The following is a 19,465-nucleotide window of genomic DNA, read 5'->3' on the forward strand; positions in this document are numbered from 1 at the left end:
AAACCAACAAAACCTTATACCCAGATCGTTTGTATGTGAATTCTTCTAAACATTTATAGAAGAAGTCACATAAATTATGCTCCAACCCTTTTAGAAGATATTTAAGGACACTTTTATGAGACCAGCATAATTTTGATGCTAAAACCTGACAGGACTCATAAACCATTTACTTATATTACATAGACTCAAAAATCTTAAACAAAATACCAGCAAATAGAATTCAGTGACATATAAAATGGTAATACTATATTACAAACAAATAGAATTTATTCCAGGAATGCCAGGATTGTTTAACCTTTTAAAATTAATCAATGTAATTAATAATATTAACATGTTAAAACAAAAACATGATTATCTTGATAGACATACAAAAAATTTGATAAAATCTAACAACTGGGATAAAAAAATTAGCAAACCAAAAATAAAAAAAACTTACTTTGACTTATAAAGACTATTTATAAAAATTCTTTGTAAACATAAAATTGAAAACAGATTATTGAAAGCTTTCCTCCTCTAGCTGAGAATAAAAAGAAGGTAATTCAACATTTTTTTCAAAGTCTTAGCCAGAAAAATACAAAAATAAATAAATAAATAAAAGGCAAACGTTTGTGAAGATAAATATAGCACTGTGGAAGAAAGAATGGTGGTTCCTCAAAAAATTAAGAATAGAACTACCCTATGACCGGCAATCCCTCTACTGGGTATATACTCCCAAAACTCAAAAACATTGGTACGTAAAGACACATGCACCCCATGTTCATTGCAGCACTGTTCACAATGGCCAAGACATGGAAACAACCAAAGTGTCCTTCAACCGAGAATTGGATAAGGAAGATGTGATATATATACAATGGAATACTACTTAGCTATAAAAAACAATGACATAGTATCATTTATGACAACATGGATGGACCTTGATAACATTATATTGAGTGAAATAAGTAAATTAGAAAAAGTTAAAAACTGTATGATTCCATACATAGGTGGGATACAAAATTGAGACTCATGGACATAGATAAAAGTGCAGTGGTTACCAGGGGGAGGGGAAGGGAGGAGAGGAGGAGGGAGGGGTATCAAGAGGGACAAATATAAGGTGACGGAAGATGATTTGACTTTGGATGATGGGTATACAACATAATCAACTGTCCAAATGATGTGGAGATGTTTGCCCAAAATTTATGTACTTTTGTTAACCAATGTCACCCTGTTAAATTTAATATTCTATATTTTAAAAAAATAGAACTGTCATAACTGATAGATGACATGACTGCACATATAACATCCAAGACTCTACAAAGTATTAGAAACAATAAGTTAACAAAATTACATTTTTTAAAAGCATGAAAATCAGTAGTATTTCTATATGTCATCCAAAAAAGAAAAATACATTAAATTTTACAGCAGTATTTGAAATCAATCTAAAAAAATGTACAAAACACCTATATTGAAAACTTCAAAACATTATTGAAATTTTAGAAGTCCTAAGTTAATTGTAAGCTATCTCGTTGAAATATAAAGTTGAATTCAATTATGAATTGAAATTGTGACTATCCCAACTCTTGCCAAAATTGATGTCAATCACGACCATCCTAATCTCAATTCCTATAGAGAGAGAGTGTGTGTGTATGTGTGTGTGTGAATTGACAAGCTGATTCTAAAGTTGATTAGAGGTGTAAAGAATTGAGAACACCATGATAATCTTGAAACAGAAGAGCAAAGCTAAAAGACTTATATTAACAAATATCATGAATTATTTTGAAGTTCTAGTAACTGAAACAGTGTGGTATTAATACAAGAATTGGCAAAGTCCAAAGGAACAGAATAGAATCCAGAAACATAGAAGGTTAAAATGAAGATAACCCTGTACTGCAGTGCGGAAAAGATAATCCATTTTTAATGGGGCTGGATCAACTAAATATCCACATGGGAAAAAAATTAATCTTGAGTACTATCTACTATGTTGTTTACCATTTAAAAAAGTATCAATTCCAGCTGCATTATAGACCTAAGTGTCAAACCATTTAAGTTTTAAAAGAAAATATAGAAAATTATCAACATGATAAGGAAAGATTTCTTAAGTAGGGCATAAGAAACACTAGCAACAAAGGGAAAAAATTGGTAAGTTGGACTAGTTGTGAGAACAATGAGCTACTGAGATCAAGAGTGTTGAATCAGCCTGACCTGTGGTGGCGCAGTGGATAAAGCGTCGACCTGGAAATGCTGAGGTCACCGGTTCGAAACCCTGGGCTTGCCTAGTCAAGGCACATATGGGAGTTGATGCTTCCAGCTCCTTCCCCTTTCTCTCTCTTTCTGTCTCTCTCTCCTCTCTGTCTCTCTCTCCTCTCTAAAAATGAATAAATAAAATAAAATAAAGAGTGTTGGATCAGAGTGAGGATGTTGATGGCTCAATCAGTGGCAGCTTTCCGAGGAAGCTAACCTGTAGGACCCTCCTTTACAGGAGCCCTTTTGATGCCCTGGCACTCTGTTTATATACTCATAGATTTTTGTTAAATTACACAACTTTTAGGCTTCATAAATTCTGGTCCTGGCATGCTGGCTGCAGTCCCTTTTCCTATCCCATGGCATTCTGTCTCACCATGCAGACTCAGACTCTGTTCGTCCTGAGCTCCTGGTAACCACAGCTAATTGAGCAGAGGTGAAATCTATTTGCCATCCTTTGTGATTCCTTTGCCCCGAAATGAGATTGGTGCAGAGACCGAGGACGGTAAAGCAGGTATGGGTTAAATGTCTTGAAGAGAAGAGAACTGTGGCAGAGGGAAGATGATGATCTATAGAGGGTAAGCAAATATAGATAGATATAGGTGGTCTCTTCTTTACCAGATTTGTGTCAGTTTCTAATTCTGGACTTGGTCCCAACCATTGGACTTCTATGTCCATCTCTGCATTAGCTAGTTTTAGCAAAACTCTTGCTAAGTCAGTTTAGCAAGTATCCCCACCCTCAATATCTGATCAAATTCCGCAGCCCCTACATTGGCCTGCCCTTATCAGAACCTGATAAAGTGGATTTGGCCAGAAGTCCTTCTTACTCCTAGTTTTCCCTCTTAGCAGTAGTCTACCCCATGAGCCCCCAAACAGCTGCTTGACTATAAATCCCCTCTTGCCCATGCTGCACTCAGAATTGAGCCCAGTTCTATGCTGCAGTCTCTTTTCTCCTATTGCAAATCTTGTGTTTTATTTTGTTTTTAATAAAATTTTCCTGACCTGTGGTGGCGCAGAGGATAAAATGTTGACCTGGAATGCTGAGGTCACCAGTTTGAAACCCTGGGCTTGCCTGGTCAAGGCACACAGGAGAAGCAACTACTAAGAGTCGATGCTTCCCATTCCCCCCCCTCACACCTCTCTCTCTCTCTCTCTCTCTCTCTCTCTCTCTCTCTCTAAAAAATAAATAAAAATAAAATAAATTAAAATTTATCTTCACTCTTTTAACTAGTGTCCTCAGCTCTGGTTGTCTTTCACAAGGGTGAAGAGACCCAACAACCCCCACCAGAATTCTAGAAACACATATTTTGACTCATACAAAACAGACTCATATATGGGACTGAGCACCATGTATATCTAATTATTATTCAGCACAGTAACAACTATATATATTATTATTAAATGTGTAACCAATTAGCTTTGATGATAGTCTTTCACTGCATTGCGGAGTGAGCCCTCTTTGCAGTGTCACTCTCTTAGTTAATCCAATGGTGCTTTAAAAACTCAGAGGATGTTGCTTTCAAGCTACACTGAGTAAACTGTGTTACTACAGTGTCACAGTTCCCACACAAGGCTGGAAGTGACTCATTTTCTCCTTAACATGTGCTATATATACTTCAGAAAAATGAGTTGGCATATCTAAGAATACTTGATAGAAAAGAACAGAACTTTTTCTTCCTGTCTTCTGAAACCCTTAAGTCATAGACAGTGCAATGTATAAGGAGCTAAAATACGCACTCCTGCTCAGCTGCAAGTAGAGCAGCCCCTGCTCTCAGCCCAGTATCAAACAGGTTCTCTAACCCTGAAGAAATTTTCTTCATAAACATATAACAGTGGTTAGATAGCCTTCATCACGCAAACCAACAAAGAACTATTAAATATCTAAAAAAATACAATTTTTTCTTCTTTTCCCTGAAGCTTGTTTTTTTTTACCCTTTGATGGAACATTTGGGCTGGATAAAGAAGGAAACACAGAATTATAAGTCATCACCCACAAAATGTTTTATTCTCTCACCTCCCAGCTTTAGATAAGCCTGGGAAAGATAAAGAAGAATAGAGGAAAGAGTCACCATGTATTTTAAAAATCCATTCATTTAGGTAATCCGAGATGAATAAAAAGTCACACGTGTTAAAATGTAATTTATCTCTGAAAGTGTTCCCTGAGTGGAAGTTGAAATCAGGGAAGGATCAGTGGGTCAAGTTGATTGACTTCTGTCTTGAGCACAGCAGCATTACTAGGGTGAAACTGTGTTTATTGGCCAGGTAGGAGAAGTATTATTTATTTCCACTTCTCTCTAGAATAGAGGCAAGAAACAGGAAGAAGGAAACATCAGAACAACAAAAATAGATTTTACAAAATAGACTCACTTCAGTCTATGTAATTTACCCAAAAGAAATACATGCTCACTCCCTGCCAAGTATCTCTTAAAAATTTATTTTTAATATACTCAAGCAAGCTGCACTGTTTTCTCAGCCAAAGGAAGATTAGAAGCTGAGGAGAGTGCCAGGGTGGGAGAGACACTGCTAAGAGGAGGTGCATAGGCTAATCAACCGAGATGGAGAGAAGAGATAGAAAAACAAATACACAAACCAAATAAATAAGCATACAAACAAACAGACAGATAGAAGCACTCAAACCCATAATAGTCCAGGCCATTTGATGTAGGGAAAAGGCCCCAATAGCGTCACAAGTACGTCAAAGCAAGAAGAAATCACTGACAATAATAGCAATGATCTTAGATACACAGGATATCAATGTGTTGCTAAAACAAAGTGTTCTGTGTAAAGTAAGCATGAAAAGTACTGGACTAAATTAAAATAAATGCAATTCTTTACAATTTCTCATAAGCATCAAGACATTGAACCATCTTTCTAAGAAAAAAATTGTCCATGATGTTTCTTAAACTTTATCTGACCACAAAACTTTTGTCCTGGTTGTTTTTGTTTTGAGAACACCTCACAAGATTAGGTTAACCAAGAACAAACCCTGGGAAACATTGCAGGATGTTTTCAAGAAAAAGTGATATCTTATGTATCAGCTAGAAAACAGGAAAAATAAATTTTAGGAGATTTCCTTCTGTATAAGCATAGCTAGCTGTACACCAAACATTGGTGCTTGGTGTAGAGTTGTCACTGTAAAGTGGCTGCCAGGCCAGGGACTATATTTCTAACCCACCTTTGCAATTATATGAAGCCAAGTAATTAAATCCTAGCCAAAGGAATGTCAGCGGAGATGATGTTCACCAAACTGGGGCTTCCAGTCATAATCCTTCACAATTTTATTCCTCTTCTACCTGAATGCTGACATCCAGGTGACCTTGGAAACCTAGTAATAAAGATGGCAAAGCCTGCATCGGACTGAGCACCCCCTGCCCCCCACCCTCCAATGCACACATACATCCCATCACCTCCATTTGCCCTACAACTGTGCTGAATTATTATGTGAATAAAATAAACTCTAATTGTTAAGTACTGAAATGGCTAAAGTAAAATGAAGATGGAGTTCTACATGGTAAATTCCATCTAGATCCATCCCTTGGCAGGACCACAGACACGGTTGCCCTGGGCCCCATGGTCATACAGCATCTTACCCTTCTACTTTAAAACATTATTAAACTTCTATTTTAAATTTTTTCTCTTGAATAAAGATAACCCAAGGGACCTGTAGAAGATGCTGACAGGGGGACATCTTTCACGTACAATTGATTATCTTAAGAATCTACACTGAGTTGCCCAAGGCCCTTCACCCCTTAAAAAGGCCCTGACTTTGGTTATTTGGAAGATCCATCTCATTCTCTAGAAGTGCCAGATATATTAACTTTTCAGTAGATATGCCTATTAATTTCGTATTTGTGCAAATTTCTTGATCTCTGAGAATCGTGGTTGAGCAACACTTTGACTAAGCAAATGTTGATTAAGCACTCACTATGCATCAAGTGCTGGATCTAAGAGAAGTCTCTCTCCAGAGCAGTGATAACCAAACACCAGACAAGACAAGGGACCTGAAAGCCACATTCTCAGATAAAGCTGAGAAGCAGGCCACATTCATCACTAGTGCTAGCCCTGGTACATAGCACTTCTATCTTGCCCCATGGCTGTCTCCACTCACAAAAGAATAGCCTTTCAAAAACAATGCCAAGTGCTCTACATCAGTGTTTCTCAAAGTGTGATCACCAAACCATCAAGATCGCCTGGAAACTTGTTAGAAATGAAAGTTCTCAGGGTCCATCCAGGTCTACTGAATCAGAAGCTCTGGGGGTGGGGTTCAGTAGCCTGTGTTTTACTGAGGCCTGCAGGTGATTCCATTGCATGCTAAATTTGGGAACAGTTGCTCCAGGCTACCAGTTCTCTCTTCCCTTCCTTGAAATGTAATCTCCTTCCACCAATTCCATCTGTGCTCTTGTCTCTGATAAGACAACCAAAGCTTATATCAATTGATAACAATTGTTAAAATATTGGTTGTCTCTCAGTTAATAGGTATTTTGAAAGCCAGAGTTTTAACACACAGGTGACAATTTCTGCCTGAGTCTTGTGTTGGAGATTCACCCTGTGTCTCTGAAATGGGAATGTCAAATGGTTATTCCGGTCTGGTCTGTTGGCCTTCTTCCAGTCCTGGACAAGGCCTGCACTTTTACCAGACTCCAGGCCCCTCTGCATTGAAGAGGAGAGTTTTAGCCCGATGCTTCCCCACAGTTGCTGAGGTAACTAACACCTGGACTGCAGGTGGTAGCAGCGCTGGGAACTGGGGTCTGGTGGAGCTGTCTCCAGGATGAGCCTACTTCCCACTTGCCAGACAAGATACACTTTTTAATAGCCACTGTTACCTAATAACCAGCAATGTCCAACTTTGAACCAAAATGATAATATTAATAACAGTAAAAATATGTAGCACTTATTGGGAGTTTTTTGTGTGCCAAACTTTTTATTAAATGCACTGTTACTCAATTTATTCCTCACAACAACCTCCTTTTTACAAAAATGGAAACTGAGAAGTAGAACCACTACTTGAAATCCTCCCTCCCACTTTGACATATAAAGCCTACTTTCTGGTGTAAAGCTCAGTGTGGGTAATTCTGGCTGCCACGGGTAAATAGACAAGTAGATGAGAAATATCAGCAGAGTGAAGCTTGGAACAAACTTTTCAAACCTGTGTCCTGGGGTATGAGACCAGACTCTCTCTTCTTCACTTTTTCAAGGCTTATGGATACATTGGATACAAATAGAGGCCCACTTTCTATATGTCTAAATATTTTTAAATTATAACAAAAAAGAAAACTATTAAATAAAGTATGGTATGACCGTTGCAAAAATACCTTCATAACAACTTGAAAGGCCAAGTTCAAATTTAGGATTCTTAGACGCCACAGCATTCTGCATTGAAACTTGATCGTGGAGGTGAAATTGTTCCCAGCCACCTACCTTCTCTTCTCATCCTTGGCTCCAGGCCACACCAAGAGAGGTTTTATGTGTGGATGCAACAGTGTACATGTCCAAGTTCTGCCCCGAATCCCCAGTTTACAGGGGCCCTGTAAAGCCAGTATCCACAGCCACCATCACTGCCGCCTAGCCCATGCAGGTTTGCATTAGATTAGATTCGGACAGACAGTAATGAAACAATGAAACCAAGAACTAGAGGGCCATTACCTTTAATCCTAGCTTGCACCCGGCAGGCAAGTAAAAACACACACTGGGCTCCAAATCCCACTCATTCAGTGCTCACAAAGCTACTGACTTATCTGAGTTTCCTAGAATCAAAGGTTTCTAGCTCACCAGACTTATTCACCTCTGTTCCACATCTCCTTCTCTCTGCACAAACTGGCTTCTCACTCAGCACTCCACCATTTTGGCTGCTTCTCCTGGCCTCCTCCACATGGCCTTACTCTGCTCTCCTTTCTAATACTGATCTCAGGAACCAAGAGAGAGCAAGCTCCCGGTCTGCCCCATTTTATAGTGTAGAAACCAAAACCTTTAATCCAATATACAGACAAGGAAGTCTCTGATACAAAGTCACTTATCTGAGGCATAATGGGATTCCTCATGAGAGTGCAAAACCCCGCATCAAAAAGGGTGGGAAAAACTTAGTCCTAAAACCAAGCCTTAGGCTATAAGAATCCTGCCTACTTACAGCCTGTCCCCCCACATCCAATAGAAACTATAAGTGAGCAAACATATACATCATATTTAAAAACCTATTTGACCAACAGGCCCCTTGGGCATCTCTTGACTTGAGTGTAAGGCAGTCCACTTTCAGAAGGACAAGCTAGAATAAAAACACATTCAGGCCCAAAGCAAGATGTATAGGGGTGAACCATGACCCTGGGTGAGAATATCATCATGGCCCTGTGGAAAGGGATGCAGGTAGTAGAGAGTCACACTGGGTTCTCTAAAGCAAAGACCCATAGCTCCCATGGTAGGAGCCTTTCCTGCCTTGTCTAAGGGCAGCTCTCCTCACATCAACCTCTAGATGTTCTAAGAAAAAGGATTTCTAATCAAATAAGTTTGAGAAACAACTATCTTAGAAAAATTTTTTTATAAATAAATTTTTATTAATTTTAATGGAGTCACATCAATAAATCAGGGTACATATATTCAAAGAAAACATGTCCAGGTTATCTTGTCATTCAATTATGTTGCATACCCATCACCCAAAGTCAGATTGTCCTCTGTCAAATTCTATCTAGTTTTCTTTGTGCCCCTCCTCCTCCCCCTCTCCTCTTCCCTCCCCCCCCCCACCCTGTAACCACCACACTCTTGTCCATGTCTCTTAGTCTCATTTTTATGTCCCATAAATGTATGGAATCATGCAGTTCTTGGTTTTTTCTGATTTACTTATTTCACTCTGTATGAGGTTATCAAGATCCCACCATTTTGTTGTAAATGATCCGATGTCATCATTTCTTATAGCTGAGTAGTATACCATAGTGTATATGTGTCACATCTTCTTTAACCAGTATTCTATATTTTTTACAGTGATTAAAGCCTTTAAGCAAACTCTTGGCCGATACAGCAAAAAATCCATAAAAGAGTAGTGTCCTTAACATGTTCACCAAGTCCAAGTTGGCACCAACACCATTCCAGATCCCTGCAAATGCAGCCCAACCCCAGTTAAGTCTATTAGGAGCTGTCACAAGGAGCAGGAGTCCAGGAAAAGTCCACATCCAGGAAAAGTCCGCATGGCACTGGAATTGTTGTCACAATTCTATACTTTGCAGCTCACGTCCAAGTCCCAATGACTGCTGCTTCTAGCTGGTAATGATTCAGGTAGACTGGAAAAGCCATCTGCAGTATGTGTGGAGATGGAGCTTCTGTTCTCCTCTGCCTGGAGAGATGAGACCAGGTTGCTTTTCCCTGGAGCTCTGCAACTGTGGCGTGTTAAAGAGAACCTCAGGATACACTAAGCTGGGTGGCAAAGGTAAATTCATAATAGAAGTTGGCAAAAGGGGGAAAGAGAGCTCTAAATTAGGAATAGGTCCCAGCCTAAAATATGAGTGGGGCATTGAGGTAGGAGGAATAAAGGAAACACTATATATTAAACAAAGCAGCAGAAAATAGGACTATCAACACCCACAACAGAGATCTTCGAGGGAAGAATAAAAAACCTGACTATTCAGGCAAGACATAGTTAAGTGGCCCTTGTACAAGTGAGATCAGTTTACCTGCTTCTTGGAAGAAATACCCTAGGCTCTTCCACAGTGTCATAGATGGGGCCGATAGCCCTGGGCACCTTCAGCCTTCAGTGGCAAACCCCAGCATTCTGGACAAGGTTAGGTCATAGGTGGCTGGAGCAGGGCTGGAAGAGACTGAACCCTCCCTTAGAGGAGCAAGGGAGAAGCCTACCTTCCAGTGTCCCTTTTTCCTCACAGCAAATGCATGTAAGTCTGGCAGGCTTTAGCTCAATGACCTTCCTATTCACTATTGAAGCAGGACCCAGGTGGAATCCTATGAGACCCCTTTGGGGTGTTGGAGCCTTTAAGGGCATATCCTAAAAGCTGCTAGTTCACCTGATCTCTGTTGGGCTTTTTCTGCCTCTTGGTACCTTAAAAGCCATGCACAGAAGATCTCACTGAGGGGTTTGAGGGTCCCCATCTGCCTATATAAACCTTTTCTGTATATCTGGAAAAAGACAAAACAGTGTTATTAGCTGGATCAAATAAAAGAAGGTAGAAGTTTGCAGGAGAAAAAGATTTGGTGTCTCCTGTTCATCAGCATTCAAAAGAAATTTAAAAATTTTAAGTAAAAACATGATATGGTAGACCTGTAGAAGTTCCAGGATGTGACTCCCCCCTTTTAAATTTTTTTAAATTGACCTTAAAATATTTTCTGTACACTATAATAATACCTTGACTTTAAAGATTGTAAGAAATACCCATAATTCAAAAGGTTTGACAAAATACAGTAAATACTTTTGCTCCATATGCAGGAGCATTGTCAGTTTAACCAGTTTAGGAAATCCAATAATAGAAAAATGCATACAGACAATGAGCTATAACATGCTTAGCAGCCTCTCCTGTTCTGACAGAGGTTACTATAAATCCAGAATAGGTATCCACTGTAACATGGACATAGGACTGTTTGCCAAATGAAGGTATATGAGTAACATCCATTTGCCAAAGTTATCCTGGTAGGAGTCCTTGAAGGTTAACTCCAAATGAAGGGAGAGATTGTAGTATAGGACCCCTTGGACAGGATTTCCCAATCTGCCGTGCTGCTTCCTGAGAAAGTTGAAACTGTTCACACAGGGCTGCAGCGTTCTGGTGATGAATAGTATGAGACTGAATTGCTCAATCTGTCATGGTTGCTCCAAATAATTTTCTTTTGGGTAGCTTGCTCAACAAGGGCATTCCCTTGTGCTAAAGCTCCAGGGAGCATGGAGTGAGCTCAAGTATGTCCTATAAAACATGGAGCTCTATGTTGACATACAAGTCTTTGAAGAAGGAGGAACTGCTGAAATATTTCATCAGCAGTTGTCCCTAAGACAGCAGTCTTTATAGTGGAAACAACCATAAGTAAATATTTGCTGTCTTTATACAGATTAAAGGAGGAATATGGCAAATGCTGAAAAGCCATGATAATGACATATAATTCTAGTCTTTGAGCTGATTTTAAGTTGACAGTTTCAGTATAAAGTTGTCCATTGATTTGCAAAAGCGATTTGCCATTTAGTGGAAGTTTCCCAGCGCCATTGTTGTTGATCCTTTGAAAAAAGGAACAATAATTTTGAGGCTCAAAACCTATAAGCTGTAAGGGTCGCCTATGCACCTTGATAATCCAAGAGGTGACAAGATCAAAATATGGAAGTGTATTCCATGGGCTATTAGATGGCTCAATGTGCCCAAGCTGTAACTGCTCTTGAACCAATGGAGCAGCTGCCCTAAGTTTCTCCTGAGAAAGGGGCCATTGATCTGATTTCCAAGTAAATGGGTCTGTACAATGCATTTTTGGGGTAGCAGGAGCTACCAAGGCCCCTATGCTAAATTTTAATATCCTAATCCACACCTTCTGGTATTGGGTACCACTTCTATGGGGGTGAGAATTCCTCGCTGTTCTTTCCCTAGTCCCTTAGTGGGCAAAAATTCCCGATCAAGCATCTGAGTACTGACTAAACCATTAGGACTGACAAGCAACACTCCCGTATTTTTCAAAACATCTCTACCCTACAAATTAACTGGCCATCCAGGGAGCACATAAAAAATCCAGAATGACCTTCTTAATCTTCCCAATGTAAAAAACTAGAACTTTGTTGAGGGAATTTACTCTGCCCTATACCTTGTAATTCTGTGGCTGCTGCATGAGTGGGCCAGGAAGGAGGCCAATGTAGCTTAGCAATAACAGATACATCAGCTCCAGTATCTAAAAGTCCTTTAAATTTATGCCCTTGTATTGTTAGTTCCATTTCAGGGCGTTCCTGACCTATTTTTTTAAATCCAATTGGCAAAATCAGAGGAGGCAAATGACCAATATTCTTGGGGCCCCTTTTGCAGGATGTGGCTGGCCTGAGAAGCAGAATTAGCATCCTTATACTATTCTACTAACTGCGTGAATTAGCCATGAGACAAATTCTTTTTTTTTTTAATTAATTTTAATGGGGTGACATTGATAAATCAGGGTACATATGTTTAGAAAAAACATCTCTAGGTTATTTTGACATTTGATTATGCTGCTTTCCCATCACCCAAAGTCCAATTGTCTTCCATCACCTTCTAACTGGTTTTCTTTGTGCCCCTCTCCTCTCCCAACCTCTCCCTTTCCTCCCCCCCACCCTGTAACCCCCACACTCTTGTCCCTGTCTCTGAGTCTCATTTTTATGTCCCATCTATGTATGGAATCATATAGTACTTAGTTTATTCTGATTTACTTATTTCACTCAGTATAATGTTATCAAGGTCCATCCATGTTGTTGTAAATGATCCGATGTCATCATTTCTTATGGCTGAGTAGTATTCCATAGTATATATGTACCAAAGCTTTTTAATCCACTCATCCACTGACGGATACTTGGGCTGTTTCCAGATCTTCACTATTGTGAACAATGCTCCCATAAACATGGGGTGCATTTCTCCTTTTCAAACAGTGCTATGGTGTTCTTGGGGTATATTCCTAAAAGTGGGGTAGCTGGGTCAAAAGGCAGTTTGATTTTTAATTTCCTGAAGAATCTCTATACTGTTTTCAACAGTGGCTACACCAGTCTGCATTCCCACCAGCAGTGCAGGAGGGTTCCCTTTTCTCCACATCCTCGCCAGCACTTATTCTGTGTTATTTTGTTGATGAGCGCCATTCTGACTGATGTGAGGTGATATCTCAATTTGGTTTTAATTTGCATTTATCTAATGATTAGTGATGTTGAGCATTTTTTCATATGCCTATTGGCCATCTGGATGTCCTCTTTGGAGAAGTGTCTATTCATTTCTTTTGCCCATTTTTGGATTGGATTGTTTGTCTTCCTGGTATTGAGTTTTACAAGTTCTTTATAAATTTTGGTTATTAACCCCTTATCAGATGCATTGTCAAATATATTCTCCCATTGTATAACTTGTCTTTTTAATCTGTTCTTATTGTCTTTAGCTGTGCAGAAGCTTTTTAGTTTGATATAGTCTCATTTGTTTATCCTGTCTTATTTCACTTGCCTGTGGAGACAAATCGGCAAATATATTGCTGCGAGAGACGTCAGAGAGCTTACTGCCTATGTTTTCTTCTAAGATGCTTATGGCTTTACGGCTTACATTTAAGTCTTTTATCCATTTTGAGTTTATTTTTGTGAATGGTGTAAGTTGGTAGCCTAGTTTCATTTTTTTGCAGGTAGCTATCCAATTTTCCCAACACCATTTGTTAAAGAGGCTGTCTTTACTCCAATGTATGCTCTTACCTCCTTTGTCAAATATCAGTTGTCCGTAAAAGTGTGGGTTTATTTCTGGGTTCACAGTTCAGTTCAATTAATCTATTGTATATACCTGTTCTTATGCCAGTACCAGGCTCTGTTGAGTACAATGGCCTTATAATATAACTCGATATCCAGAACTGTGATACCTCCCACTTTATTCTTCCTTTTCAAGATTGCTGAGGCTATTCGTGTTCTCTTTTGGTTCCATATAAAGTTTTGGAATATGTGTTCTATATCTTTGAAGGAAGTCATTGGTATTTTAATTGGTATTGCATTGAATTTATAAATTGCTTTGGGTAATATAGACATTTTAATGATGTTTATTTTTCTAACCATGAGCAAGGTATATGCTTCCACTTGTTTGTATCTTCCCTGATTTCTTTTATCAATGTTTTATAATTTTCCGAGTACAAGTCTTTAATCTCCCTGGTTAAATTTATTCCTAGGTACTTTATTTTTTTGGTTGCAATAGTAAAGGGGATTGCTTCCTTAATATCTCTTTCTGACAGTTCATTGTTAGTGTATAAAAATGTCTCTGATTTCTAAGGATTAATTTTATATCCTGCCACCTTGCTGAATTCATTTAACAGGTCTAGTAGTTTTTTGACTGTGACTTTAGGGCTTTCTAAATACAATATCATATCATCTGCATATAATGATAGTTTTACTTCTTCTTTTCCAGTTTGGATACCTTTTATTTCCTTTTCTTGTCTAATTGCTGTGGCTAGGACTTCCAGAACTGTGTTGAATAAGAGTGGTGAAAGGAAGCACCCAGCCTTGTTCCTCATCTTAAGGGAATTGCTTTTAATTTTTGCCAATTGAGTATGATGTTGGCTGTGGGTTTGTCATAGATGGCCTTTATCATGTTGAGGTATGTTCCCTGTATTCCCACTTTGCTGAGAGTTTTGATCATAAATGGGTGCTGGATTTTATCAAATGCTTTTTCTGCATCTATTGAAATTATCATGTGGTTTTTCTCCTTCCTTTTGTTTATATGATGAATCACATTGATTGATTTGAGAATATTGTACCAGCCTTGCCTCCCAAGAATAAATCCCACTTGATCATGGTGTATGAGTTTTTTCATATATTGCTGGATCTGGTTTGCTAATATTTTGTTGAGGATTTTAGCATCTAAATTCATCAGGGATATTGGCCTATACTTCTTTCTTTGTGTTGTCTTTGCCTGGTTTTGGAATCAGAATTATGCTCGTCTCATAAAAGGAGCTTGGAAGTCTTTCTTCCTCTTAAATTTTTTGAAATAGCTTGAGAAGGATAGGAGTTAGTTCTTCTTTGAATATTTTGTAGAATTCACTTGTGAAGCCATCAGGCCCAGGACTTTTCTTTTTTGGGAGTTTTTTGATAACTGTTTCAATCTCATTTGTTGTAATTGGTCTGTTTAGGTTTTCTGATTCTTCCAGATTAATTTTTGGAAGATTATATGTTTCAAGGAATTTGTCCATTTCATCTAGGTTGTCTAGTTTTTTTGGCATACAGTTCTTCATAGTATTTTCTTACAATATTTTGTATTTCTGTTGTGTCAGTTGTTATTTCTCCACTCTCATTTCTAATTTTATTTATTTGAGTCCTCTTTCTTTTTTTCTTGGTGAGTCTGGTTATTGGTTCATCGATCTTGTTTACCTTTTCAAAGAACCAGCTCCTGGTTTCATTGATCCTCTGTATTGTTTCTTTAGCCTCTATGTCATTTATTTCTTCTCTGATCTTTATTATTTTTTTCATTCTACTAGCTCTGGGCTTTACTTGCTGTTCTTTTTCTAGTTCTTTTAGATGTAGGGTCAAGTTGTCTATTTGAGCTTTTTCTAGCTTCTTGAGGTATGCCTATAATGCTATGAACTTCCCTGTCAGGACTGCTTTTGCTGTGTCCCATAAATTTTGAGTTGATGTATGCTCATTATCATTCATTTCTAGGAATTTTTTAATTTCTTCTTTGATCTCATTGTTTACTCATTCGTTATTTAATAATGTGCTATTTATTTTCCAAAGTTTGAGTATTTTTCAGTTTTTCTGTTGTGGTTGATTTCTAGTTTCATGCCACTGTGATCAGATAAAGTGCTCGATATGATTTCAATTTTCTTAAATTTGTTGAGATGCTTTTGTGCCCTAACATGTGGTCTATCCTAGAGAATGTACCATGAGCACTTGAAAAGAATGTATATTCTGCTGTTTTAGGGTGAAAGGTTCTGAAGATATCTATTAAATCGAGTTGATCTAATATGTCCTTTAAGTCTGCTGTTTCTTTGTTAATTTTTTTTCTTGAGGATCTATCTAGTGATGTTAGTTGGGTATTGAAATCTCCTACTATTATAGTATTGCTGTTGATCTCGCCCTTTAAATCCATCAAAGTGTGCTTTATATATTTAGGTGTTCCTATATTAGGTGCATAGATATTTATAACAGTTATATCTTCCTGTTGGATTGCTCCCTTTATCATTATGTAGTGACTTTCTTTATCTCTAACAATAGTCTTTGTTTTAAAGTCCATTTTGTCTGATATAAGTATTGCTACCCCAGCTTGTTTTTCATTTCCATTTGCGTGAAATATTTTTTTCCATCCTTTTATCTTCAGTCTATGTGCATCTTTTGTTTTAAGGTGTGTCTCTTGTAGACAGTATGTGTATGGGTCCTGTTTTCTTATCCACACAGCTACCCTATGTTTTTTGATCGGATCATTTAATCCATTTACATTTTTTTTATTTATTCATTTTAGAGAGGAGAGGGAGAGACAGAGAGAGAGAGAGAGAGAGGAGAGACAGAGAGAGAAGGGCGAGAGGAGCTGGAAGCATCAACTCTCATATGTGCCTTGACCAGGCAAGCCCAGGGTTTCGAACCGGCGACCTCAGCACTTCCAGGTCTACGCTTTATCCCACGGCGCCACCACAGGTCAGGCTAATCCATTTATATTTAAGGTTATTATTGATATATAGTTGTTTATTGCCATTTTATCCTTTAAAACTGTATTCCTCTTTTGCTATATTCTTTTTCTCCTTTGATCTGTTTACAACAGGCCCCTTAGCATTTCTTGCAGCCTTGGTTTGGTTGTAGTGAATTTCTTGAGGTTTTTTTTTTGTCGGAAAGCTTTTTATTTCTCCTTCAATTTTAAATGATAGCCTTGCTGGATAAAGTAGTCTTGGTTGTAGGCTCTTGTTCTGCATTACTTTGAATATTTCTTGCCATTCCCTTCTGGCCTCAGTGTTTCTGTTGAGAAGTCGGAAGTCATCCTTATGGGGGCTCCTTTGTAGGTGATAGTCTTTTTTTCTCTAGCAGCTTTTAATATTTTCTCTTTATCACTTAGTTTTGGTATTTTAATTATGATGTGTCTTGGTGTTGATTTTTTGGGGTTTCTCTTTAATGGAGTTCTCTGTGCTTCTTGAACATGTGAGATGTTTTCCTGCCTTAACTGAGGGAATTTTTCAGCTATGATATGCTTGAACAAAGTCTCTATCCCTTGTTCTTTCTCTTCTTCTTCAGGAACCCCTATGATGCGGATGTTATTTCTCTTCATGGTGTCACAGAGCTCTCTTAGAGTTTCCTCAGAATTTTTGAGTCTCTTTTCTTTTTTCTTCTCTGCTTCCATGCCTTTATTTATCATGTCCTCTAACTCACTGATTCGATTCTCAGCTTCATCCATCCTGCTTTTAATTCCTTCCGTTGTGTTCTTTATTTCAGATATTGTATTTGTCATTTCTGACTGATTCTTTTTTATTATTTCAATGTTCCTCTTTATATTTGCTATCTCTTTATTTAGGTGTTTGTAATGACCATCTATTGTTGTTCTAATATTTTTGAGCATCCTAACAATTGTTATTTTAAACTCTGCATCTGGTAATTTGGTTATATCTGACTAGAAAGCCCGGCAGTTGTATGAAATGACCGCTGTTCTAGATATTATAAATTGTAATTAAAATGATTTGTGCAAAGGTGACTGCTAATTCAAACTGAATTACCCAGGGCAGGTGGCGAGGATGCCCCTTTGCTTAGTGCCCCACAGGATTTCCCCCTTCTACTTGCTTAATTGCTTAGAGTGCAATGAAAGAAACCACTGGCAGTACATTTCTTAAGTGCCACCGCTAGCTCAATAAATAAAGGTGATTTAAATAATAAAATGTTAATTCACATGTCAAAGATCTCTTTGTACACAACATTTCTTGTGTAGATCTTTCCATCATTTTTCCCCATTTCATTAAGTAAGGTCTCAGGAACTCTTTTATTCCATTCTAAACGTGCCGAACTGGCTTCTGAGGGATCAAGTATATATAATTGAGCAAACTTTCTTTTCCCGTCAGAAGGATGCAAAGTTCCAGTTTGATGGTAAACTTGACCATGAAGTTGAAAGCAATAAAGTCCTGGTCCAGGCAAGTCAATTGGTTTGTTTCCCATGGACGCAAAAGCAAACGAACTATTAATGGATCGAATGCTATCCATGTACTGTTTGCTATTTGGATGCTGATTAGTCAATAATTTATTCAAGAGTGGTGGATAATTCTCAATTAGTGGAACTACAATGTTTCCATACTTGCAACATTGAGAAAATCCTTTCTTGACACGGTCAAATTGATTAATTTCTAACTTGAAGTTTAAGGACTGGCAGTGTTCACATTTAGTATTCATGTCACCAGAGGAATGCTCAGAAATTAAAGTTTCTCCGTTTGAAACTGTTTTAATCCTTTTTGCGTTTTGGTCAGCATTACTCTGTCGTTTTTTTTGCATTTCTCTCCTGCCTTTGTTCAAGGGACTCATTTTGTTGAGACAGGCTTTTTTGCCTTGCATCTGAGGCAAGCCTTGTTTCTCTATGCTCATCAGTCTCATTTTGCCAAGAAAGACGCATTTGTTCTGCGACTGAAGCAAGCCTTGTCTTTCTCTGCTCAGTGGTTTCTTTTTGTTGAGAAAGCCATTTTTGTGCAGCTTTAGCTCCTTTTCTCTCCTCTTCAGTGCTGTATTTTCTAGGAGGCATTCTTAAAATAAATTACATTAAGACGTAGTTTTTATGTAAAACAGATGATTGTCAATGCAAACAAATGTTCACCTTCCCCCTGACCCGCTCAATTTGCATTCAGCCGTGGCAACTTCACCCCATTGGCTAGTACAGTTACGCAAGCAACCAATAAGCTATCGGCGACAAACAGACACTTAAGCCTCATATAATAAAGATTTATTCAGGTCCTTTTCTGGGGATTTCTCTTGATTCATTTGTGTTGCGTTTCTCTGCCTTCTCATTTTCTCTGTGTAAAGGAAGGTTTTGGCCACTAGAGTCCACTGGGTGTGGCCTCTGTTCCCTAGGTATGGTCTGTCTGCAGGCCCGCCACCCACTCTGCTGTTGCTGCCTAGGGCGTTTGGATATGGGCGTTGCCGGTGCCTGCCCTCTGGGGCTGTTGCTATGGTTTCTGCCTCTCCTTCACGGGAGTGGCTGTGATCATGTGCTCCAGTGTACAAGCCTTGGTGGCCTTGGCCTTTGCCCTGCCCCTGTGGGTGGCATTATGCTTGGCCCTGAGGGCAGTGGCTAGCGCCTTTGCTCAGCTGCGGGTCTCTGCCTATTTCTGTGCTTTTTCCTTGCCCTTGCAGGAGGAGCCCACTCGTGGGAGGGCTGCAAGCCTTGGCTCCACAGGCCTGGCAGGACTGAGTGCCCATGCTCAGTAGAGGGACTCCACTTTTTCTGGGTTTTTGGCTCCACCCCCGTGGTTGGAGCCGGCTCCCAAGTCAGGCCACAAGCCTTGGTTCTGTGGGCCAGACAAGGCTGTGCTCCTGTGCCCTTGCTCAAGGGCAGGTCTCCGCCTCTTCCAGGGTTTCTGCCCTTCCCCCACAGGCTGGATTGCAGGTGGCCGCAGCTGGGCTTGACTGCTTTTGCACGCC

The sequence above is a fragment of the Saccopteryx bilineata genome, chromosome 6 (genome assembly GCF_036850765.1).
Source record: "Saccopteryx bilineata isolate mSacBil1 chromosome 6, mSacBil1_pri_phased_curated, whole genome shotgun sequence".
Taxonomy (NCBI): Eukaryota; Metazoa; Chordata; class Mammalia; order Chiroptera; family Emballonuridae; genus Saccopteryx; species Saccopteryx bilineata.